The sequence below is a fragment of the Sus scrofa genome, chromosome 5, assembly GCF_054392235.1.
Source record: "Sus scrofa isolate SSC_HxYL_T2T_F1_AM1 chromosome 5, Sscrofa_HxYL_maternal_Yorkshire_Landrace_v2.0, whole genome shotgun sequence".
Lineage (NCBI taxonomy): Eukaryota > Metazoa > Chordata > Mammalia > Artiodactyla > Suidae > Sus > Sus scrofa.
Genome location: NC_139387.1, coordinates 100,582,190 through 100,608,337, shown reverse-complemented (window position 1 = coordinate 100,608,337; position 26,148 = coordinate 100,582,190). Strand labels below are relative to the sequence as shown.

The 26,148-nt window shown below is 42.2% G+C and overlaps 2 long non-coding RNA genes across 2 annotated transcripts in view; one reads left to right on the top strand and one right to left on the bottom strand.

Annotated features, from left to right (window-relative positions):
• LOC110260804 (uncharacterized) overlaps positions 1-13,893 on the top strand; it is a 364,487-nt gene extending 350,594 nt beyond the window's left edge. The window contains exons 7-9 of the long non-coding RNA XR_014804517.1: positions 4,859-4,934; positions 9,323-9,421; positions 11,432-13,893. This is a non-coding gene — a long non-coding RNA (uncharacterized LOC110260804). The remainder of the gene's footprint in view (positions 1-4,858; positions 4,935-9,322; positions 9,422-11,431) is intronic.
• Positions 13,894-20,239: 6,346 nt separating this feature from the next.
• Positions 20,240-22,696, bottom strand: LOC146403590 (uncharacterized). The gene is made up of 2 exons (XR_014804518.1): positions 22,279-22,696; positions 20,240-22,202 (listed from the first exon to the last, which is right to left on the bottom strand). It is a non-coding gene; the product is annotated as an uncharacterized LOC146403590 (long non-coding RNA).
• Positions 22,697-26,148: the final 3,452 nt, after the last annotated feature.

Here is a 26,148-nt window from a genome sequence, read left to right as displayed (position 1 = left end):
CAGACGCGGCTCGGATCCCGCGTTGCTGTGGCTCTGGCGTAGGCCGGTGGCTACAGCTCCGATTCAACCCCTAGCCTGGGAACCTCCATATGCCGCGGGAGCGGCCCAAGAGATAGCAACAACAACAACAACAAAAAGACAAAAAAAAAAAAAAAAAAAAAAAAAATACATATATATCACTCTGGCTGCTGTGTCATGAATGGCATTTTATAGAGCCTCATCTGTATCCATTGTTTATAACTGGAAACAAAAATGTATTTCGAGCCCAAGGGGAGCAATCAGTCGATTATTTTCACTGTTTAGTATTTATTTTTGCTTTTAATGTACCTCTCAATTAACAGGATCCCTTTCTACTTGGTATAAATGATGTCCATTGTTACTTCTGATTAAAAACCTTAAAAAGGAACTTTCAAAGGAATGGTCTAAATGTTTTTTCTCCACAGGCTGTTATTTTTTTAAATCCAAAGGAAATGCGAAGCCCAAACTTGCCCATTAATCAATTTGCTCTTTTAATATTCTATGAATGATTTTAGAGTTTCTAAGCAATACAAATATGATGATATTATAGTCTTTTTCTAAGCAGAAAAAAACATTAATACACCTATTTTGCAATGAAAAGAAATAAAGTATTTTCATGACACAGGAAAATCAAACTTGACAGGATGCTTTTCTTTTTAATCGCCTATTTTCAACACTTGTCTTATACCTAGTTTTTCTAGCTCTATTTTGGTTTGTGTGAACATGTCCAGTCCATCGCTACAAAAAAAAAAAACCCATCATTCTGTTCACTTTAAGGAGCTAGGATTTTAGATCTCCAATCAACTCAGTTTGCAGTGCTAAAAAAAAAAAAAAAAAAAAAAGCAGGAATATGCATACATTTCAAAAGATCCACTCCTTCAAACAGTATAGAGAGCAGTGCACAAAAAAATCTAAAATCAAAAGAATACAGAGACATTCGGATTCCATTAATAGCAGACTACATAGTGAGGAAAAGTTCTGTGGTATAAATACTTCTCCTTGAAGGCACTGAAGAGCCAACATAGCATTTAAAAAGGACAAAGATCCAGGAAAAGGCAGAAGCCAAGAAAGAAAAATTCTGCTTTGGGGGTCACTTTCCCTCTGGGAACTTGTGTCAAATCCAGATAAAGTGGCTGAGAAATCTGAGAAACTGCACCAGAGTACTTTTGACAATCTACCAGAGCAAGGAGGATAAAGTTTGGGACCGGGGTCCACCAAGGAGGAGAGCCCAGGTCTCTCCTTGCTCTCTGTTGAGACCCTGAAAGACACACCTTAAGGATGAACCCAGAATAGACTGGCCTTTAAAGGATTGCAAGATACCTTTATACCATCTACACACCTGAAATTTACCATTTGCAAACACAGTCAGAATCTTGGCAGAAATGTAAGATTATCCTAGACCTCAGATTATTTCTACAAACAGTTGTGCACAATGTCCTAAATATAATAATAATAATAATAAATAACGCAAGAGAAGTAAAATTTAAAACAACAGAAAAAAGAGACAATAAAAATCAACCAACGCTACTTCAAGCTATTAGACTTATCTACACAGACTTTAAAATACGATATTTACTATGTATAATGTTGAAGATAAAAGGCAAGATTGAGAATTTTGGCAGAAAACAGGAAACTAGGTGCAAGGTCCCACATAGAAGCTCCATAAACTTCGTTGAAAAACACAGTTGAACTTAGGAATGCAATGAATGAGTTTAACAACCGATTAGATAAGTTGAAGAGGAAATTTATGACATGAAGGTTAGAGCAAAAGAAATATTCAGAATAAAATAAGACATAAAAGGATGGAAAGAGACATATAGTGAGAAACTCTAACATATAATAAGATTCATGAAAAAGATAAAGACCAGCTGGGACAGAAGCAATATTTAAAGTATAATGACTGAAAACACTAAACCAAGGATTCAAGAATTCATACTTAATGATATAATAGCTTTCCCTTTGACTCACAGCACAAGACAATCACCATTTTGTTCAACATTGAATTAAATATACTTGACAATAAAATAAGGAAACAGAAATTAATGGAAGCTTTAAGAATAAAAAGGAAGAAATATAACTGTCATTATTCTCAGATAATATAATTACATGAATGGGAAATCCAAAAGAATCTACAGTTAAGTTATTAAAATTAATATATAAGGTTAGAATAGTTGTGAATATAAAATTGAAACATAAAAGTTAATGCATTTCTACACATCAACAAAGAGTTTAAAAAAATTTAATTCAATTTCGTTAACCCCTAAAAATAGTGATTCAAAACAATTCCTTAATGAATATTCTTAAAAAGCAAATGGAAAATATAAATAGATAAAAAGTAAGTGTATCTAATTAAAGGACAAACTAAGTCTTATTCTTTGAAACCAATAAGGCAAAGCAATACAGTCCAAAAAAATAGAGTTCCCTGGTGGCTCAGCAGGTTAAGAATCCATCTCAGTCACTGATGTTGTTCAGGTTCAATCCCTGGCCCTGGAATTTCTGCCTACCACAGACATGGCCAAAAACAATAAAAGGTCACTATCTTCTCCACCATTTATTTCCTCCTAGCTGAGCCACAACCACAAGTCTTGGCTGAGGATCTTGTGCTGAGTCAGATATTATCAGGCTCTTTGGTGAATAGAGAAATGGTCAAAGTTGATCCTTCTTTGCCAAGAACTTACAGTCTATTTACAGAGATAAGACTACAGCAGATGCAATCAGTTGCAAAAGAACGTAAGTCTCATTTATTCATATAGGCATTTCTTGACTTCCTGCCCAACCATAAATCAAGCATTTTTTTTTTGAGACATTAAGAAATGTGAAGAGGAATAAGACAAAATCTTTTGTTCAACATTAGACCAAAATAGTCCAAAGAAGAGAGACAGGAGACAATGCCTGAAGGACCTAAAGCTACTAGACTTTTGTCTAATAAAATAAATATAATAAATCTAATAAAGTCTAATAAAGCTATTAGACTTTTGTGGAGGACCCGATAACTAAGCGAAGCTTTTAATGTTGGAGAGAATGTGGACAGAGTCAAGGGAAAAAAAATGGAAATGAATATGACGTGGTCATGCATTCAGTCTCACCAGACCAAAAGTTCAAAGGGAAACTGGGAGAAACGAGGACGGATTTTTTTAAAATTCAGATGCCTTACAGAGGAATCTAGAAGTCAGGCGGTTCTGCAATGGGGATGAATCGTGGGCTTTTCACACATGAGAACTGTCAAGGCATACCCATCATTACCTTTGCTTTCCATTCCCTAGAGTTGACAAGGATTCATCGCAGGTCTACTTTAGATGAAGGAGCCCAGTGGCGAGGAGCATGGATTCTGAGCCAGACTAGGTGGGTTTGAACCTGCCTCCACCGCTTACTAACCCTAAGTGACCTAGACATTTCCCTCATGTGGAAAATAGGATACTGACAGTAGTCCTGCATCGATCTTTTCTAAAAGCTAAATGGATCCATCCACATCGTGATTAGACCAATGCTTGACACAAAACGAGCACTAAATAATTTAGCCATTAGAATTATTATTACTATCAATGTACGGTCCGTATTACCCTAAACACTGTGATAAATGTATTTTTAAGTCTGTCCCCTCCAAGACTTATCATTTGCTTGGGATCCTGGTGAGGGAAGCTGCCACTAAAGTGTACAGTGAAGGATCCTTAATACCATGAGGAAGTGTTGAAATCTATTGTGGAAAGAAGAAGAAAATAAATAAAGGAAACTACCATACAGAACCGAAAGCATAATCCCAAAAATCTCTTTTAGAAAGTCAGTAAGATTCCTAAAATTCTAGAAAACATCAGCTATGATCTCTGGGTCCTGGGCTTATGAGTGCTTTTAAGGCACATGATTGGATTGTTAACTTGCCAGTGAAGCCGTGTGTGTGTAATTGAGGGAGTGGGGTTGGGGTCATAAAGAAGTGAGTTATTATCTCAGCTAAACCTCTGGCCTGTACAACCTTAAAAAGAGTTGTCATTCCTTTTGTCTGCTCGTTTTTAACTTCCTCAAGCTTTGTTTCTTCATCTGCAAAACAAGAGACTTGCTGGCACCCTGTAGATAAGGTACACACTGTGGTTGTGCCCAGTAAACCAACTTTCCCGTGGCAGTTATTCACAGCACTCATTGCCATAAGCCCAAACCATGGTTAAACTCTGCATAACCGGTGCTGTTAGGTGAACCCACTAACCACCTCAGGCATTTTTAAATATTCAGTCATGTCCAAGGCAGCAAAAGTCTGTCTGTTTCTTCACTCATCTGGCCAGAATCCATGTTGAATACCTGAATTCATGCTGATATCTTGGTGCGTGATGGACTTTCTAGAACTTTTGCTTGTTATAAAGTATGGAATTAAATCTCCATTTTCACTAACTTATTTATTCGTTCATTCAATGACTATTCATGAATTGTATTTGCCATGCTAAGCAATGAGTCTGAAATTAGTTTGTCCCCAATCCATTTCTTCCAGCCTCGAACAGAAACTACATTTGGTTCTGCTTGTGGTTTCATAAAGAGACTTAGAATTATATTTACCTTTAACTACGAATAGCATTGGAAAAAGCACTAGGCAAATTCCAACTGATTAAATCCCAGCAGCGCCTATGTGACACTTCAATCTTTTCATGCTGTTTCTGAGCTATTTGAGTTGAGGTATTTGGAGGTTTGCTTCTTTTAAAAGCCAAGATCAGATGCTGTCTCATATTTTGTCACAGGTTCAAGCAATGTCGGAAGTTAAAAACTTTAATTTAATCCAAAATCTCTATTTAATAAAAAGTCAATGCCAGATAACCAGAACTTGAGTGAAGTAAAAAGAGTCTCTTTTCCTTCACAACAGGTTTTCTGAAAGCCATACAGAAATAGAAAAGATTTAAATGTTCCTCTTATGAAAAGGATGCTGCCCATCTATAAAGGTATTGTTCACAGTTATTATAGAAAAATGTTAAACAATCTAAACATTTAGTAATGAAAGACTACTTCCATTAGTTAAATAGTTAAATACAATAAACTATTGTATTTTCACAAAATAGAATATTCAGCCATTGAAATATAATAGACAAATATTTAATGACATGGAAAATTCTGCAAAATAAATTGTTATGTAAAAATCAGATTACAAAATAATATTTATAGGACTTTTCAACCCCACTATTTTGACCCACCTCTTTTCGTCTCTGAAGAAATTTTGACTCTGAGTATGTTTATAGTACAGATTGATCAGATTAGGCCAATACTGATAAAATTTTCATCTAGAAGTTAGTTCCCAGAGCAAATACCACTAAGCCAAATTACTCCTTGATCAAAATAGTACTGTATCCATTTTCTTACTTTCTTTTTCAGTTTTCTTCTTTAGCTGAGATTATTCCATTGGAATTGTTGTTTTCCATCTAAATTATAAAATTATAGTTTAGGAGTTCCCCCTGTGGTGCAGTGGTTAACAAATCTGACTAGGAACCATGAGGTTTCAGGTTCAATCCCTGGCCTTGCCCAGTGGGTTAAGGATCCGGCATTGCTGTGAGCTGTGGTTTAGGTCGCAGATGTGGCTCACATCCCTTGTTTCTATGGCCCTGGTGTAGGCCGGCGGCTACACCTCTGATTAGACCCCAGCCTGGAAACCTCCATATGCCTCGGTGCAGCCCTAAAAAGACAAAAGACAAAAAAATAAAATTATAGTTTAATTTATCAGGTTTTTTGTCATGTGAACTTTTATTGATTTCTTTCAACCTTTGTGAGTTTTCTTTTTTAGCCATTATATCTACCAAGTACAATATTCCCAGGTGAGATTTTGTAGGTCTAAACATGAAGAAGTTCTGATCCTTCCGTTAATTTTTAGTCAATAACAAATTTTACTGTGTGCAGTTAAAGACATTGTTAGTTTTATTCCATGGAGATTATTTGTACCAGTAACATTTAATGCAAATATTATCACTATTTCTCAATTAAGCCATACTAAAATTGTAACCATCTAATAGAGAAAAGGAAAAAGGACGAGATCAAGGAAGGGACAGAGTTTGGATGATATGAGTGAGTAATCTGTGACAATAACACTCGCCGAACAGAGTCTCCTGATACAATCCACTGGGAGAATAAAAGCTACCCCCAAATATATTTTTCCAAATTTTTGCTAACTGTAGAAAGGAAAATTAAAGAAAAAGATATTATCATCATCAGGGGCAGAATATAAACTAATAGAAATAATGTGAGAGGTTACTATGACTAGATTTAAAAAATACTAAGAAGTACTATGAAAGATTGGTAGTGAGGGCAGAAATTATTAATGGAAGATGAGATTTCAGGTGGAGTTTGAGGAACCTCTAGAATGTCCCTAGTTTATTTAGTAGTTAATACATATTTATTGAGTGCTTAACAACAGTAAAAGTTTTAACCTTGACTTTGAAGAGCTACTATAATGTCATTAATTCATTCAGAAACCAAGGGCTATTTATTGACTACTTAGTAAAAAATGACACTATCGTTGATAATACAGTAATAAACAGAGCTGAAAGTTTCTGCTCTTTTGACATTTATACGCTAATGGAGGGAGGCAGATGATAAACAAATGAATAAGGAAAGTACTGAGTGAGCAGTGATAAGGGGTATGCAAAAACAGTGTGATATGAGAGCCAGAGTCTGGTTGGCTACTTTATAGATTGAGTACTCAAAAAAAAACAAAAACAAAACTCTAAGGAAGTGATATTAAAAAGGAACCAAAATAACAAAAAAAAAGGGCCAGTGTTCTGAAGATGAGAGAGAAGAAAAGAGAACAGGAAAGCATGGTCAAACTGGGCTTATTGACAGAAAAGAAAAGGAACCAGTGTGGCTGGAGCATCAAGATCAACAGAGGAGAGTGGTGGGAATTGAGACGGCAGTTGTGGGTCTTTTAGGGCAATGATGAATTAAATATGAGAAAAACTGATAAGCAATAATATGCTTCCATGGGATAAATGTTATGGTAAACATAAATATGGGTAGCCTTCTATTGGAGCATTGAGGCACCTACCTAGGACTAGGACATCATGTAGACGTTAAGCCCTAAAGGATGAAAGGAGTTGGCCAGACAAGTCAAGACTAAAAGACATGCCAAGGAAAGTTCTAGAATAGCAAATAGTTAATTGCAGCCGGAGCCCAGAGTCGAGGCAGGAGTGTGGTAAGAGATGAGCCAAGGACAAAGTGATAGTCACAAAAACTCTAAAACACCCCGAAGTCAATTTCTTAACTAAGCAGATCAACCACCAAGCACAATGCGTACGGATGTAACATATAACACGTATGGAAAGACATTAGAAAATGGCCTTTAAAAGCCCGGCGTTTTAAGCATTGAGGATGTCTACCTTATTTCTTAACTCCCCAGAAAAAATAAAGTTAAAAAAAAGATACGTGTTCTTTGCCAAGCTCAGTCACAAGATTCAGTCTTTGTCTGGAAAGTTCTTACTTTCAGCTGACTCTTATCAAATGAAAGAAAATGAATGTCCACTGCGGAGGTTTGTTCACCAAATATTCTGCAGCCCCTCTCTAGAGGGTCCTTTCCTGAAGGAGGAATACACATCACTGCTCTAAAGGGCTTAGACGTGATCGGGTGACTTGCATTTAGCCAAGGAAACAGAAGCAGGAGTCACGTGTGTTACGCAGAGACTTTCAGGTCTGGCAGGGGGTCTGCCCTGTTTCTCTCCCCGCTGCTGCAAGGACCAGAGTTTCCAGGTAGAGGCTGCTTCGTCAAATGACAGAAAGCGATGCCACAGCCAGTACAGAAAGGACATGGTGGAGTTCGCATCGTGGCGCAGTGGTTAATGAATCCGACTAGGAGCCATGAGGTTGCGGGTTCGATCCCTGGCCTTGCTCAGTGGGTTAAGGATCTGGCGTTGCCGTGAGCTGTGGTGTAGGTCGCAGACACGGCTCGGATCCTGCGTTGCTGTGGCTGTGGTGTAGGCTGGCAGCTACGGCTCCGATTGGACCCCTAGCCTGGGAACCTCCATATGCCGCAGGAGCGGCCCAAGAAATGGCAAAAAGACAAAAAAAAAAAAAAAAAAAAGAAAGAAAGAAAAGAAAAAGAACATGGTGCCGAAGATAAATCAGCCTGTAAATCACTGAGACTGGGGAAGTGGGGAGGGGGGCTTGTCTGTCACTGCAGCATCAAGTAGCCTGTCCTAGGAACTTCGCAAACCACACACTTCCAGGGAGGAAGGGATGAGGCAGGAGATGCTGAGTTACATCAAATACCTGCAACTCTTTGGTCAGGTTACCCACCCAGGGATTTCCCCCGCAGATTTCACACCAGAACCATGAAAATGAAGTATATTTAATTTTACATTTTCACTCTCTCCTTGCTCATGACCAAACAATTCAGTACTAATGACTAACTACGCCAACCAAAAAAAAAAAAAAAAAAAAAAAGAAAGTGTGGCAGGGGATGTAGGCAGCCTGTCTGTGCTTCATTTTCACAGCCCACAGCTATAAATAATACCATTAGGAAAGCACACATTGCCTTAGATGGAAGGCACAAAGAAAAGCACTTTCTCTGATAGTTTAGCAACACATTCAGATTTCGTGTCTCAAGGTAAAAATAGGCCTAACAAATGAATTAAATTTGGAAGCCGAGCTGAAGCGAAGAACCCTGGCATTTAGGAACACGCTGTAGGAGGAAAGACAGACTTATAAGGCACTGTTTTCTCTCTGCTGGTGAGCAAGATAGAAGGTGGAAAAAAGGATTTTCCTGAGAAATAAAAATAATCATCAAGAGTTTGAAGTTAAAAATATCATCATCATCCTTATTGCATGGGTCACTGAAAGGAACTCTGAAAACCGTGCAGGCTTCAGCAAGGAATAGACAAATCTTGACAGGATTTTCTTCTGGGGACTTTGAACACTGAAAAAAAAAAAAAAAGTCCATGGGAGTTCCCATTGTGGTGCAGTGGTTAACGAATCCAACTAGGAACCATGAGGTTGCGGGTTCGATCCCTGGCCTTGCTCAGTGGGTTAAGGATCTGGTGTTGCCGTGAGCTGTGGTGTAGGTTGCAGACGCGGCTCGGATCCCGCGTTGCTGTGGCTCTGGTGTAGACCGGCAGCTACAGCTCCGATTGGACCCCTAGCCTGGGAACCTCCATATGCCGCAGGAGCGGCCCTAGAAAAGGCAAAAAGACAAAAAAAAAAAAAAAAAATCCAAAGAAAATGCATGTCGAATAGTGTTTAAAAAATACATAAAATTCCATTTCAATAGCTCATATGTTTAGATTGTTTAGTTTTGTTTTGTTTTGTTTTGGGTTTGTTCAATAAAACCCACCCATTTTTATTATGCAATTTTCAGTGCTGTCTCCAATGGCCCTGCTACTTGAGCAAAGGAAACGCTGTATATTCCAATAGAGAAGTCATCGATCATCAACTTTCCTTAATGCTGCAGACTAAGGTGAGTCTTATCTATACCACATGCAAACAAAAAATGCTAAATTGTCTTCCTATTCCAAGTATGTGCTATTTATATGAAGGATAAACAGAGTTAACATGAGATACATTCATGAGGATAAGAATCATTTCTTGGTGTCCTTTATATCCCTCTCAGGACCTACTGAGTGCACTAGCTAATACCCAATAGGTGCTAAAAACACGTCTTTTTAATTGAATAGGGTGACTTTTCTCCATCAGCCCTTCTTTGCTATAAGTGGCCTGCTAAGTATAAACTATACACTTTGTTGATGAAAAATTAGTATAGCTTGTGGCAGCAAAACATCAGCAGATGATAACAGCACGCTTTGACTCTGTCTAAATCTCTGTTCCCCAAACGGCACTACTGGCATCATCCATGAGTTAGGATACCTCAATTTAATCATCTCACCGAACAGCTGGAGAACTGCCTGAATCTGCCAGCAGTCCTGTGGCCATGGTGATTTGGCTCCATGTCAGTTCCCCAAACCTGGGCCCTAAACGCAGGTGAGGCCTTTCCAAGAGCTCCACAGGGCTTGGAGATGCAGCGGAGATGACTCACAGCCATGATCATGAGAAAGCAGAGGGCTCTTGCGTGCATTGTTGAAACAGACTGGGAAGAACTCGTTCTTGGATGTCTGGACCATCCTTGTGGTCAACCCCTTCACGTTCAGGAGTACAAACTAAGCAGTCAGCCCGTGCAGTCAACAGTGATGGCGCAGATCTTCAAAGGCCATGACAAGGGCTTCTTGATTAATTTGTGAATAGTTCTGTTCTGCTGCTTTAAGACCAGCTTGCTTGTTGGAACAAAGCACAGTTTAAAGTGAAGTGTCAATGGGAAGGAACTTATGGGTCCTGCCCTTTTCTCGCTGGCTGTGAAATGTCTCAGCAAAAACACCCGAATTAAGACAGAATAAAGCAGACTGGGATTTATAATATTTGTTTTTTAGAATAGACATACCATGAGCAGTATGGTTTTATCTGGGGTTTAATGATAATTTAAGCAAAATTGAAATTTCAAACTCACATTTCATGCTGAACCAATTCAACAACCATTAATGAATGCTTACTGTGTGTCAAGTAGTGGGGTTGGGCAACAAGATATAATGATGATCAAATGAGTAGAGAGTTATGAAGAATCTGTTGAATGTTGCATAAATTTATCTTCCATTGGTTCTAACAATCCAGATACCACCCCTCCAATTCCAGAAAACAGGCTCTCAGTGAACCGATAAAATGTTCAGGCTCGAAAACATTTTGAGGAGTTCCTGCTGTGGCCCGTGGGTAAAGAATCTGACTGCAGTGGCTTGGGTCGCTGCAGTGGCACAGGGTTTGATCCCTAGACCTGTGCAGTGGGTTAAAGAATCCCAAGTTACCCCAGCTGCAGTGTAGGTTTCAGACGAGGCTCAGATTCAGTCCCTAGCCTGGGAACTTCCATATGCAGCAGGTGTAGCCATTAAAAAAAAAAAAAAAAAAATTAAATAAAGGCACAATTCAGAACTAACCTCAGTGAATATGATTGCTTAGTCAGCTATAGCAATGTCATTGACAATCAGCCATTTGTTAATAAACCTATGCAGAGACCTTGAACCTGGAAGGAAAAGTAAAGTCAATGACTGTGGAATCTGGATATAGATTCAGTCACTCATCCATTTATTTATAAATTTGTTTATTCAACCTATATGTATTGAGTCCCTAATATGCGTACATCCTGGTCTAGGCATTGGAAAACCATAGTGAACAAAACAGATAAAGCCTTCCTCCCTTTGAGCTTATATTGCAAAGAGAGAGAAAATAAGCAGGCAAGCAAATACAAATCTATCATTTCACCAAGTGCTCTTAAAATAAAGAAGGATAAGGTAATTGCAGCTGAGTGATGGGATGGGAGGTGAAGTAGATGATGAACATCTCAGCAAAAAAAAAAACTATATTTTGGCAGAAAGAATATACATACACACCAACATTATAAGGATACATTTATTTCCATTTTAATTAGCAAAACATCAGGAATATTGCTGAAGCAGAGGGCTGCAGGAAAAGAAGAACAGACTCACCATGTCTCAGCTCAACGCCCCAGGACACCCCTAAATCCTCAGAGTGATGTTGCAGCTGCCTGCAGTACTGTTCAGGCAAGGTAAACACTGGTAATTTTTTTGCAGAGGAAATTCAAGGTGTAGTAAGGTTGCAAGGAGCTTCTGAGCTGCAAAATAGTATAATGTGTCCAGACAGTGGCCTTGCCAGACATCTCATTGCCTAGAGGGAAGATATGCCACATCGCCTTAGTATCCCCTGAGGATTCCAAGAGCTCAGTCTGGAGAATGGGTGTCATGGAGTTCTACACGGTGTGGAAGGGGATGTCTGTTCTCTCACAGCCGAGCCATCTCCACGGCAGAGAGAAGATACGTCTTCAAGGAGATAGAAGAAAATTTAGCCTTTTCTGGACATGAGGTGGGCGAAAAAAAGAAGAAAAAAGACAAGTACACATATGTCTTCAAATCTTTCCCATCTTGGCTTCCACCAGGAAAGGAGGCAATGTGTCACACAGGTGGTACCAATGGAAGATCGGCTACCCCCAATTTACACTCTGAAGTGGGGGAGTTCCTGTTGCAGCTCAGCAGTAACAAACCCAACTCACATCCACGAGGATGCAGGTTCAATCCCTGGCCTTGCTCAGTGGGTTAAGGATCCGGTGTTGCTGTCAGCTGAGGTGTAGGTCACAGATGAGGCTCGCATCTGTGGCATAGGGCTGCAGCCACAACTCCGATTCGACCCCTAGCCTAGGAACTTCCACTTACTTGCCATGGGTGCAGCCCTAAAAAGAAAAAAAGAAATAGCCAACTAAGGGTGCTAATAAAATATATACCTTCTTTAAAATAAATAAATAAACTCTGAACTGGGCGCGCACAGAAGAGTAACCTGTCTGAGGCACAACCACACAAAGAAACGTGAGCAGTGTGGGGAGGTAAAAAAACCTTGAGATTTCACCTTCCTAAGCCTCCTGCATTTCCCTGTTGCTTGGATTTAGAGTGAAAGCCAAGAGGCCAAGGATGGAGCCCACCACACCAAAGTCTAAGGACTGCCCTGCCGAGGAGGAGCTGCAGCACAGAAGGCCAGATGGAGGAACAGCTAGAGACTGGGTGGCTGATGCAGAGCAGCCAGAGTCCATACTGGTAGCACTTCCCGAGCCAAAGGAAGAGCCCACAGCTTCCTAGGCTATTGGCCTCAGCGCTAACAGACAGGAGAGAACCCAGCAATCCATGGCCATGAGCTTGGCGCTTAGAAGATATCACGCCTTAAAGACCCCAAAGCTCCTTTGCCTCAGGGCTGCACGCGTTTGAGCAACTTGCCTTTCGGCCGTGCCAGCTCCATGTTAAAAATGGGGCAAGAGGAAAGAGAAACTCTCTGAACCTCTGAATATTTTTATTCCGACGAGAGACTGAGTGTAACCTACAGGGGTGATTTAAATTGTCAGATTGAACTCATTTTAAAACATACTGGAAATTTAATTATGTTTTCCCACAAACCAGCAGGTGGGAGCTCTGGAAGAGGACAGGCTATAGATAAAATTAAGAAGCCGTGTCGTTCTGCACCCCTAGATTGTCATGCGAGGTTAAGTCCTGGACCCTGCCACGCAAGTGACACATTTCATCCCACCTCTCTCTCCCCCTACCTGTGGGACCCAGGTCCTGGGCTTGGAGAAAGAGCTGCAGTCAGAGACTTGAGCCCAAAGTATGCAGACCTGACATAATCCTTTGGCCGGTAGTCAGTCCTTGTATTCAGAACTAAATTCCGTTCCTGCTGAGTGGCTAAGGCAGGAACTCCTTTCTGAGACCTGGTGGTTTAATGGGTGTTGAAAAATGTTTCCAGAAAATCAGAAACTTGCCAATACGAGACATCATCAAAGAGACAGCACCTTCCAGAGTATGGCAGGTTCAGAGGTGTGTGTTTATGAGGAAAAAAAGACGGGGATAATCAAAGCTCGCACAGCAAGTATCTCTTTTCATACATTTGTACCCCAGATTATTTTAGTTCCTTAGTTTCAAAAGGTCACAAAGGCGTTCAAGTTGTCAATAAGGAATGCGTTCTTAATTATCAAACCTGGTTTTTTCCTTAAGAGACATTCAAATGGTGTCATGAATAGGGGTTAGTGAAGTAGGTGTAATTTTAGGAAATCTCCTGACTTGATTATAAAAATGCAACGACCAAGGCAAAATAAGATAAATGTACCTATTTTTAAGCGAAATGTGAAAATAATCTACAGCAAAGATTTTCTAAGAGATTCTTCCTTTGAACAGGAGGGAGAAAAAAAAATTTTTAAATAGATTCCTTGAAAACATTTTTAAATATTTATTTCCATTTACACTGCTGTCGAAGTTGTTTACAATGTATTTCTGCTAAAATAATTGAAAATTAGCTTGCTGACAAAAAAATGCAGCTTAGGAAAAAAAAAAAAAAAAAGTAGAGACTTCAGCACTCCTCCTTTACAGTTTTTGCCCAGGTTTTGTTGTTTTGAATCTGTCTCCATTGTTCTTCTGACATCTTTTTACCACCCGCTTGAATGCGTGATTCTATTATATCTTCTTAAACGAACTAATATATGTCTCTTCTTCCACAAATCAATCAGGTAGAATATGTAGTTTAAAGTCTTCCTTTGTAAAGATACCCAGGGATTTCCTAAGAACCCCACGGAGAGTGAGAAAGCAAGATTCGTTGTTAAGAAAGTCCCTTGAAAGCATGTCCCAGCTTGGCGGTTTTAAAACACTCTCCCACCCAGCAAAACTTTCCACGCTTGCTAAACCTCCACCCCTTTCCTGCTTCGAGGTGAGGAGGTGACCGACCACTGGCACTTCCCCAAAAGAGCCCCCTGCTCCTCCTGGCCTGTAGGCACGTTTTAATGTTGAACCCAATTGTCTTGCTCACAAATGACAAGCCTGTCACCGTTACCTCCAAGGTGGCCCCAAGCAGCAAGAGTGCATGACTCCTGCACCATCATCCCTTAATATTTCCAGTTTACTCCTTTCACACCAGGCCTTTGCCAGAAGCCTCGTTTATTCAGGAACACAGGGGCTAAGAAAAGCTTTGTTGTGTGGCAGGGGCTCCAGATCGGGCATTCATGAGGAAATCAGATGGGGCATCCATTAACAGGGCAGTGCAGAATCGTTATGACCCCCACCCCCCGCCCCCCCCCCCCCCCCCCCCCGCCTCTTCAATGACCAATGGGCCTCTGGTGCTTTCTTGGGCCTGGGCCCCTCAGACTGCAGGCTGTTTGTGTTCAGTCAACACTTCGCTTTTATAGGCCTGTGGAGCCAAAGATTACAAGACTTTTGAACTCCAGGCTGCCTTCTGTCTGGCTACACCGTCCGTTTCTGGAGCCCAAATCTTTTTTAACAACTCTAGGAAAACAAGCAATTAGGGTAAAGTCTGTTAATCCTCTTCTTTAGACCTAGAGGTAATTATGGATTTTTGAATCAACCCGTGAGGAAACAGAGTGACCGCTACCAAAGCTTGGAGCTATTTAAGGAAGGATTAAACCGGTACATCAAAGGCCGTGATAAGGGCTGACTCAAGTCCCTTAAAAATGTCCTACTGGTGTTTCATCGGAAGTTAACACACAATGCTAGGCTAGATTTTTAAGGAAAAGAAGCAATACATACATTAAAATGAATGAAAAATAGAAAGATCTTGGCTCTCTTCCCTGCACCATACAATCGATCTTTGTAGCTCATTTATTTTAGACATGGTCGTTTGCAGCTCTTAATCTCTTATCCCCAGCATGGCCCGCCCCATTCCTTCTCCCCACTCATAACTAGTTTGTTCTCAGTATCTGTGAGCCTGGGGTTTTTCTTATTATATTTACTAGTTTGTTGTATTTTTTTAGATTCTGCATATCAGTGATATCATACAGTATTTATCTGTTCTCTCTCTATTTCCCTTAGCATAATGCCCTCCAGGTCTAGCCATGTTGTTGCAAATGGCCAAATTTCATTCTTTTTTTGTAGCTGAATAGTAAATCGATGATATCTCAATTTTAAAAAGCAAAAACAACAGCAAAAAAGCTAAACCAATGTAAAAACTTCTTTAGAAAAAGAAAAGGTCAAGGAGAGAATTTTTTTTTTTTTTTTTTTTTTTTTTTTTGTCTTTTTGCCTTTTCTAGGGCCGCTTCCCGCAGCATATGGAGGTTCCCAGTCTAGGGGTCGAATCAGAGCTGTAGCCACCGGCCTACACCACAGCCACAGCCACGCGGGATCCGAGCCATATCTGCACCCTACACCACAGAGCAATGCCGGAACCTTAACTCACTGAGCAAGGGCAGGGATTGAACCCGAAACGTCATGGTTCCTAGTCGGATTCGTTAACCACTGCGCCACGACGGGAACTCCTAGGAGAGATTTTAAAAGGCTCGAAATATCCTGGAGCATCCACTGTTCTCTTTGCACATCGGGTTCCTCCACACACAGTAGGATGCACCTCTTCTTTTTCCCTTAATTCACAATGTTTGATGTATGTTAGTCTATTAACAGCTTCAAAATTTTGTCTAGGTGATTCACGTTAAATTCAGAACAGGGGGACCTTTTTAGTTCCTCCAAATAAAATGCTAAGCACAGTACAAGAAAATTCATAGCATCTCTTCCAAAATCTGACTTTAAAAACTGCATCTTATCTCTAATCTAAATTATTACATATAATAATACGCAAATATACAAAAAGCAAGGGGTGGAGCTTCCCTTGTGGAGCAGCAGAAAGGAATCCGACTAGTATCCATGAGGATGCAGATTCAATTCCTGGCCTCGCTCAGTGGGTCAGGGATCCCGAGTTGCTGTGGCTGTGGTGTAGGCCGGCAGCCGTAGCTCTGATTTGACCCTAGCATGGGAATGTCCATATGTCACAGGTGTGGCCCTAAAAAAGCAAAAAAAAAAAAAAAAAAAGGCAAGGGGTCCTTAGAGGAAAGGAGTTCATTTTATTCCTTTCAACAAATATTTTGCTATAAAATGTATCAGTGGTCAACTTGGCACTAACTTGGCATCTTTTCAAACAAGTCTGTAGTTTTTCTATAAAGATTTTGCATGGCGGTGCCAACTATATGCTTTTTGAAACATAAACACATAAATGGGAGTAAGACCATCACTGTCAGTGGTAACGAGCCTGACTAGTATCCATGAGGATGCAGGTTGGATCCCTGGCCTCACTCAGTGGGTTTGGCGTTGCCCTGAGCTGTGGTGTAGGTCACAGCCACAGCTCAGATCTGGCGTTGCTATGGCTGTGGCACAGGCTGGCAGCTACAGCTCTGATTCAGCCCCTAGCCTGGGAACGTCCATATGCCGTGGGTGCGGCACTAAAAAAAGACCAAAAAAAAAAAAAAAAAAAAACTCATGTTTTTAAGTACTCTGTATGCAGCATGCATTTTCCCCTTGTTGTGATTATTCCATGCAAATGGGTCTGCCTAACAGTGCTTAGCTGATACTGCTCCACACCTGCCCCTCTGACTTGACTCCTGCAGCCCCCTCCTCCTGGAATGCCCTTTATCCCTCCTCTCCTACGTATCCACAGCCAGCTCCTGTCCTCCACCACCAGCTCAAAAGCGACTCCACCAAGATTCTCCACAGATGGAACCCATCACTGGACTCTCAGAACGAAGGTCCTGTTCATGGCCCTTCTGTGGTGGATATTGCAGTCAGTCCCCCCACAGCCCTTCTACCCCCTCCAGTCTGCGGTAGCAGCCACAGGGTTTCACTGAGTCTGAGCCCACCTCTCCTTCCTGGAGTGGGGTCTAGTCCAGTGAGGATAATTGCATCTCTCTTGACCTAGACTTTGATCCGGGTAATCTAGTCCTAAACCAATAGATATTTGGTATTTTCTTGATCACATGCACTGGTTCAGGAGGTGTCCAGTCAGCACACATCTTAGGACGTTTGGCCAATGGCTGTGGGAGGGGACATTCTCTTCCTGGACTTGAAAGTTAGGGAAAATATGGCGCATGTTGTAGGCAGACATGTCCTTCCCATCAAGGAAACTAGCATGAAATTGACACCCAGAGAAGGGCAGGAGAAACAGAGTCCGGATCCTGATAGAACAAGCTCCCTAAGCCTGACCTACCTCTGAACTTCCCAATTACATAAGCCACTACTTCCCACAAACCACTTTGAGCTGGGCTTTGTTAACTCCATGAAAGTATATTACTTATACAGCCTTTATCTATTTCTACTCTGTATAATATAATATTTGGTGGACTAGTTTTATATTCGCTATTATTTGTATTAATTTTCTGAAACCAGTACCCTAACATATATTTGTATCTGCCCAATGTGCCTAGCATATACATAACTACAGGTCAAACTGAGCCAACTAACTCAATTTTTCTCAAGTGAAAGCCAGCTATTTGAGATGTAACATTTTACAGAAGGAGACAATTGTGTCTTTAAACAGGATTGGCAAGCACTGGATTTTAAGAAGAGGGAATAATGCATTTCCTACAGTATTTCTTAAAGCCCTCAATATACTATACTGATGTACATGGATGAAAAGGAGGATTTAGGTCAGACTTACTGAACTCCTTATCTCTTTCATACCAAACATCAAGAGCATTTGGGGAAAATACCATTGCATGCCATAATATATCTAAACTATGCTAAGAACTCCAACTTGGCGACCTTTGATGAACAGAAAGGGAAAGGAAATTCTCTCCTTAATTCCTGAAGCCAAGACCAGCCCAAGACTTTGTCTTGGGCACCATCACCCCTCTTCTGAGGCTGTTTGCTCAGCTCCTATAGCTCTTCTCCCCAGGAACTCGTCGCCTCTAGAATGAGCCACACCCTTACCTGCGCTCACTACGTTCTGATCTTCCAACGTGCGCCCCTCCTTCATCCCTTCCTACAGTAAAAATCCCTTTTCCCTTCAAAGAGTTGAGATATCCAGAGGCAAGCCATCCAACGAAATTGTGAAAAGTCAGCCAATCCTCCTATCTCCAATCCCTACAGATATTATGCTTTATTCCGTTTTGATTAACACCACCCTCTCAAAAATAGCTCCAGGAAGCATAGAATCTATGTCAGCATTGCAAATGGACGTGTGGAGCCAACATTTTCGAACAGGGTAGACGCATTTAGATGAGATCATTCTATGGAAGACCGTTGACCTTTGCTGTAGGAAATAAGGGAGATTTCAGTTGTTAGTTCATCATTGCCATTGTTAGTTTTAATAGTAAATTTTAATGCCTCCGGGGGTTACCAGAGGTCGTAGTGGGGGTAGGTGACATGGTGAAGGTGGTCAAAAAGTACAAACTTTTATACAAGTTAAATAAGTTGTAAGTTACATAAGTCCTGGGGATATAAGATACAGCGTGATCATTACAGTATCTTTAATTCTAATTAACACTACTGGATAGTGTATTTGAAGGTTTCTGAGGGAGTAAATCTTTTTTTTTTTTTTTTTCTTTTTTTAATGGCTGCACCTGCAGCATATGGAAGTTCCCAGGCTAGGGGTCGAATCAGAACTACAGCTGAGGCCCGCGCCACAGCCACGGCAACACAGGATCCAAGCCACAGCCTCCACCACAGCTTGGGGCAACACCTGATCATTAATCTCCTGAGCAAGGCCAGGGATCCAGCCCACATCTGCACGGAGACAATGCCAGGTCCTTAACCCGCTGAGCCCTTGGAATTCCCGAGAAAGTAAATCTTAATGGTTCTCATCATAAGAAAAAAACGTAACTATACATGGTGATGAATGTTAACTAAATGTATTCTGGTAATTATCTCACACTGTGTACACACAGCCAATCATTATGTTGTACGCCTAAAACTAATGCAATGTTACATGGCAATTATATCTCAGTTAAAAATAGGAATAGTGGAGTTCCCGTCATGACACGGTGGTTAACGAATCCGACTAGGAACCGTGAGGCTGCGGGTTCGATCCCTGGCCTTGCTCAGTGGGTTAAGGATCTGGCATTGCCGTGAGCTGTGGTGTAGGTTGCAGACGTGGCTCAGATCCCACGTTGCTGTGGCTGTGGTGTAGGCCAGTGGCTACAGCTCCGATTCGACCCCTAGCCTGGGAACCTCCATGTGCTGTGGGAAGAGCCCTAGAAAAGGCAAAAAGACAAAAACAAAAAAAAAATAAAAATAAAAAAAAAAAACAGGAATAGTAATTTTTATGCTGTTTTCATCTCGTAGGCACTGGCATTGTTTTTATAACTAGTAATATATTTTCTTATGGATATTCTGTTCCAGACTATCTCCTAAGGTTGTTCTATTTATAAATAGGTTAGTTTTTGTTGCCAAACAAACCACTCAAAAACTGAACGGTTTATGCTTTCCATGCCCTGGGAGCCTTCTGACCCACCTGTTCCAGTGCTGTCCCTGCAGTCCTTCTAATCTTATGGCCCCTGCCCCACAAGCCCAGGCTTCCCATGTCCCCAGAGCACGCTCAGTCCCAAGCCACGTGCTGGGGCAATGCCCCTGCTTCATACTGGCCTTGATCCTGAAAACCACGCGGCCTCCGGAGACTTCTCTGTCTCAGTGGACATGGAAGCAACAGCCAGGAACTTGGAAAACCTAGGGAACCAAGTCCTTCCTTGTTTAATCTGCCCCCATGGTCGACAGCATAATAGCGGAGGCTATTTCTCGGTGGATTTTTATGCAACAACATCTGCTAAACGTTAAATGGAACATCTTCCCTAAGACATCGATGTGACTGGGCTGACTGTTGTAAAACATTCACTAACCCGGGAAGTCAAAGGGTCGAAAGGGATGTTCCTTGTTCCTCTTGAAGAAAAATTATATCCCAGGATGAAGAAGTAAACAGATTCGCCAGATTGCATCTTTATTGTTTAATCCTTTCACTCAGGAGCACCATTAATCTAGTTTACAAACTTGACCTTTATTCATTTCGAAACGCGGTGCAGGTGCCATTTGAAAGTATTCCTGGAAGGTATTTTTAGCTCTCACCCCCCTTTGCTGCGAGAGAGGTGAACGTGCTTGCTCAGAGCGGCTCTGTAACTCCACGCTGCCAGCCCATCCTTCTCCACGTCCCTTCCATTGAGTATATTTCTTGGCCAACAAGAACTTTTTGCTTCACACCAACCGTTTCCCAAGCTCTGTATCAGACAACGATATCAGGAACACCATTCCGTGGCACAGAATTTTTTAAAACTAGCCTTAGATTGCCGGGTACTCATGAAGGCTCTTTAAGCATGCAAAACAGACCCTTTATAGACCCCTGTGGTCCATAAGACTTTTGATCTGGGTGGTAAATGTGATATTTTGAAGAAACCAACCAAAGAGTGAGTGGTAAATGCTTTATAGGACCAATGATTTATGTCTCTCAGTCCTTCTGGTCTGGGTTCACTTGTCAGGGACTAAAAGGTCCCAAATGATCTGATTCTCTTGTCTGAGGCCTCAGTCAGAACAGCAGAGATGTTGGGCCTGTCTCTCCACGTGGTCTTTCCTTCTCTAGAGTCCGTTTAGGCTTTTTCAGAAGGTGGTCTCCAGATTCCCAGCAGCAAGAGAGCAAGCTCCCGCCTGCAAGTCCTTTCCAAATATCTGCTCTGTCATGTTTGTCCGTGTGCCTCCCAGCAAAATAAATTGCACAGTTAAATTCAGATTCACGTGGTACGGAAACAAACTCCCCTGTGTGATGAGAGGCGTGGCAAAGTCATACAGCCCAGAGGCCTTTGTCTCAGAATGGAAGGAGCTGTCACAGACATCTTCGAGAACCATCGATTTCATCCCTACTCTGGCCACAGTGAAAGCTGAGATGAGCAGGCCTCACTGAGCCCTGCGTGACTGCTGACCCAGACGACTGTGAGCCAATAAATGATGGCCTTTTAGGCCACTCCATTTGGGGACCACGGGTTCTACTGCAAAAGCCAGCTGAAAGAATTTCTGAATCCATATGGTAAAGTTCCAAAACTTTTTCAGTTTCCTCTTTAAAACTCATTAAAAAAACATGCAGAAGGATTTAAAAGTAAGTTAGAGATATCAAGTGGCTTTGTCCCCTAATTTCTCTTAGGCAGCATGGAGAACAAAAAGTTGTCACCCATGAACGTCTAGTATAAATTAGGGCCTTGAAAGTTGGGGTCTGGTTCTCCTCCCTACTCACCAATGAAGAGAAGGAAGAGGGTTTGAGAGAACAACTACAAAAATAAAACCCATACATGGTGGAGAAATACTGCAGGAGAAACCACTATATACCTTCATCCTTAATGTGACATATGAAGGCCCAGCCATAAGCAATGCATTTCCTTAGGAAAGCTCTCAGAATTCATAGAACAGATTGCAAGGCAAAGAAAAAGCAGGCAGATAAGGGAAGCTGGCGACTCTGCTCCAAGTTTGAATTTTAAAAGGAATCATTTCCACTTCCCCCACCCACCATTACTCAAAGCATTTTCAAATGAGTCCTTCCTCAGATTGTAGCAGAATAATTGCCGATATAGAATTTAGGACGCCTGAATTTTGGTCTTGCCACTAACCAGCTTCTTGATCCGAAATAGGTCCTTTGACTTCTGTGGATCTGTTGCTTTCACAACTATTCATTGACAAGGCCATACTAGAGGACATGCCTAAATGCTGCTCTTCTAGAAACAAAGTGAAATAACCGACCCGACCTCATACCTCATACTGGAACGCTGGGCAGTGTAGCATTGTGGTCAAAAGCTTGAACTTCATTAGCAGAAAGAACGAGTGTCAAGTTCAGCTCAGTCACTGACTAGCTCTAGAATCATGAGCTTCTAGCTTCTAGAATCAGGTGTCTTCATTTCACCGTTTCCTCCTCTGTAAAATAAGACCCAATAATGGTATTAGAATCTGCTAATTATGAGATAATGCATATCATATGTTCAGCACTTACTGGTCTGGCACATGAAGACGGGCTCAGGAGACAGGTCTTCATGTTGTTGACAAGACCTTAAACCATGTCTGTTCATCTTGTCCATACCGTCATAAAACGCTTTGGCCACACCACGTGTTCCACAGGGGAATCTCAGTTACCCGGCCTCACAATTGCCTAAGCTCTGCTTCCATGTCCTGGGGCCAAAGCAGAAGCTGAACATTCAAAATCGACAGAACATTCTGGATCTACGGCTCTTCTTGACCAAGCTGCTTTAGTTCCCGTTTTTTAATAAACCCTCAATTTCAAGTCTGAGAAGGAAGAAGAGATTTGGAATCTGGGTGTAAAGAACAGGGGAAAAGGCAGGCTGTACGGATCAACCTCGGCTTCTTCCCGATTTGAGGAGGAACTCTTGGCCCCAGTTTCCAGAGTAAAGAATGCCTTCCAGTCATCTGCCTGCAACAGGATACTCAGCTGAACCAGTAATTCTGGTCTCTCCGTTTCCACCCCTCATGCTCAAGGTATCAAAGGAACAAATGATGCTCAAAACATCACAATGTTTTTTATTCTTGTCCTAAATAGAATTACATCCACTCACAAAATGATAAGTAATTCAAAGTATGTTTAGGCAGGAAGAATCTGCTAGTCAGTCTTTAAGAGCCTCTATCTTACTTGCTAAGGATTATGACAAAACAACAAAAACCATGTGGGGAGGTGGGGAGGAAGGCAGAATTTCACCCCCTTTCACCTTCCTCTAAGCCAGTAAACCCCCGGAAGGGACTCACAGGGAGGCAGGTCCAGGGCTAGAGAACAAACAAATGCCCACATGCCAAGTGGAGAAATCATTCAAAGGTATAAAAATAAGTGAATAAATAGGTAAATAAAAGATTCTCTCTCCTCCCGCTTTGACAGTTGTCCCTTCTTCAGGACAGGGAAGCCCAGGTTCGAATTCAGTATTTCGGAACTCCTCAGGTTTCCATATTGAAATATAGAAATGCAGGGAGGGAGCCTTCCCGCTGACCCCCGCCCGCGCCCTCTCCATCTCCCAGTCCACCTAGCACCACAAGCAGCCTCCAAGGCGCAGCGAGGGCACCCCAGCCTGCACATCCAAGCAGCTCCAACCCTGCCTGACAGCTGGCCCTTGGCAAGCCCGCAGGCCTGTACACGCACAGCAGTCTGCAGTCGGGAGGATACACCCAGGGCAGATGCCCACATGGGCAGTGGAATCCGGCCTGGGGAGGTCACAGAGCCTGGGCATTCAGATGTGGTCTTGAAAAAGAGGGTGGACTTCAGACAGGTCTAGCCCTGGGCCTCTAGGACCCCTTGTCCAGTAGCTCTCAGGACAGGACCCCTTCGAGCTGGGTGCTCGGGACACCAGCACCTCTTGCCTGGATCTAAACCACAGCCTTGGGACGGTGGTCTAGCCACGGACTAGACCGCGGCCTTCTCAGGACCTCCTCGGGCCTCCGCCCCAGGGAAATTCCTCCTTGCTCCTTCTTCCCAGACTTCCTGCCGCCTTTCTCCCAGTTTTCTGAGCTTCACCTTCTTTTCAGTGACACCCCGCCCCCACACTCTTCTCCGTAAATCACAAACAAATGTCAGGCAACCGGCTCCTTCCCAATGTCTCATTCCTGACATTATTCTTTCGTCTGAAACTGAAGCTCAAGTTTCTCATTTTCTCCAAATTCAGAAAGCTTGTCTTTTCTTGACATTTTATCCTGCCCCAGGGTAATTCCACCCATTCATCCCTCTCCCAAGGGAGAGGGAAGAAATAGACGGGTATGTATAAAAGATATATATGCAAGGAAAAGATATATTTATGAAGCTCATATGCAGTGACTATCTTCAAGTAATTACTTCTCCCTCACTTCCTGTTAAAAAAAGAAAAAAAAGAAAAAGCAGGAGACAAATGCCCAATTCCTTTTTTTAATTAATATTTATTCCTGTCCCACCTTGCCTCTTTATTCCTGGGCCCTGATTGCTTCCTAATTTTCTTCGCCTTCCCTTTTCTTTGAGATTATCCCTACCCGTAGCCCTAAGACTGAAATCCCTTCACCACAACCAGCCAAGTGACCATCCTGGCACCCCTTTCTCTGAGCCCAGTGTGCTCACGCCTCCACACAAAAGACTGGCAGGGAGCCGCCCGGCAGCTGCCTTTGTCATCCCTCATTTTCCCTCGCTCACCCCCAGCTGCCTTCTCCCTCTCACTTGTGTTGAGTTGGCCCTCCTTTGTTCCTTTCTCTCATAGTTCTTTGTGTTCGCCCGCATAATTCTCTCTGTTCCAAGCAAGTACCATCTTCTCAAGCAGGATTGGGTAAGAGCCCTCTTCGCAGGCAGTGTGCATTGTCGCCAGACCAAGGCATAGGGAGGGCGTGCAGGCAGCCCTTTAAAATCTGCACTAAGACCAGGCGAGTTCTAGAAAGAATGGGGTGTAAAAACAGGGCCAGCTTCACAGGCACGCCTCCCGTGCTTCATGGGTCATGCTCTCTGTTTAATGTTCGGATGTCCCCTTATCCTGAAATTCTAAATAATGTCTTTGAACTTTTGAAATGAGGTCCAAGGGGACAGTGGAGCAAGAAAGTACACACCCAGTGCCCGTCCATCATTCATCCTCCCCAAGCACACAGAACCTTCGCGATGCCCTGTGAGCACAGAATACACGTGGGCCCGAGATGTTTGGAAGTTCGGTGAGATGGAGCGCAAGTGCAAGGTCAGTGGGTCACGTCTATGGCTGTGAGTAAGTGCGGCTGCTGCCCACACGTAGGGGCCATGCGTTCCACTCCGCCCAGAACTTGTTCCAAGTGCAGAAAGAAGGCCAAGGCCTTCTAAGAAACCCAACCACCCAAGGAACCCTCTCGTATCTTTTGTTACTCCTTGTACTTCCCTGTATCAGCCAACCACGTACCCTGAAAATGACACAGGAAAAAGGGGGGTAAAGGGCAAGCCGGAGTTCCTTTTCCTCTTAGTCCTTCCTTACCCATCAGGAAGCAAGAGGTATAGTGTTGGTAGATGCTGCAGATCAAGAAAGTAAAACAGTTGAGTTAGTTTTGAGCAGCATTCCCTCTGTTCTGGCAGAAACAAAATGCATGTGCGTGTATAAACTTCAAAACGTGAAATGTGTAATTTTGGTGATTCCACATACAAGGAAAATGCTCTCACATTTGCATTTAAAACGGGCATTTCTATTGTCCTCGTACCATAGAAAGATGAACAGTAAAATGAATGCTAATAATTTTCAATGTTAATGTTTCTTTAATTAGAATTACATTAATGGCAAATTTAAAACACCGTGACAAGTTGAGAGGGAGGCTGCCGAAGCAAAGAAAAGAGCTGTATATTTGAGTTCCTACTCTTTGAACACGCATTCTCCTTCTGGTCTAGGCCGTGTGAGGTATGCAGCCACCCTGGTGAACAGCAGACAGAGACTGAGTGGGGTAGAGGCTAGGCTGGAAGGGGTCAGCTCTAGGCCACAGCCCTGCAGGATGTAGCTATTTGTGAAAATGCCCTCTTTGACACCAGAATCCCATTCGCAGACACCTCCAGGGTTGTCTCATCTTATTCAGAGTTAAAGTCAAAATTCTCACTGCGCTCTATTCCCCCTACCACTTCCCTCCTCACCTCCCTGGCCTCATCTCGCACCACTCGCCATTTCTCTTATTTGCATCCTCCCACCTTTGCCCAGTCCTTCCTAGAATGCTTCCTCCCTACCCAGTTATCTTTCTCAAATCCTCGAGTATCTCATCAAACATCACTGTACCAGAGAAACCCTCCCGGACCATCTCATACAAACACAACAATACTTCATCCGCCTGGCTTTATTGCTTTATTTTCTTCCTTAGCACTTCTTACCACCAGGTGTATCATACATGTATTTCTTTTTTTTTTTTTTTT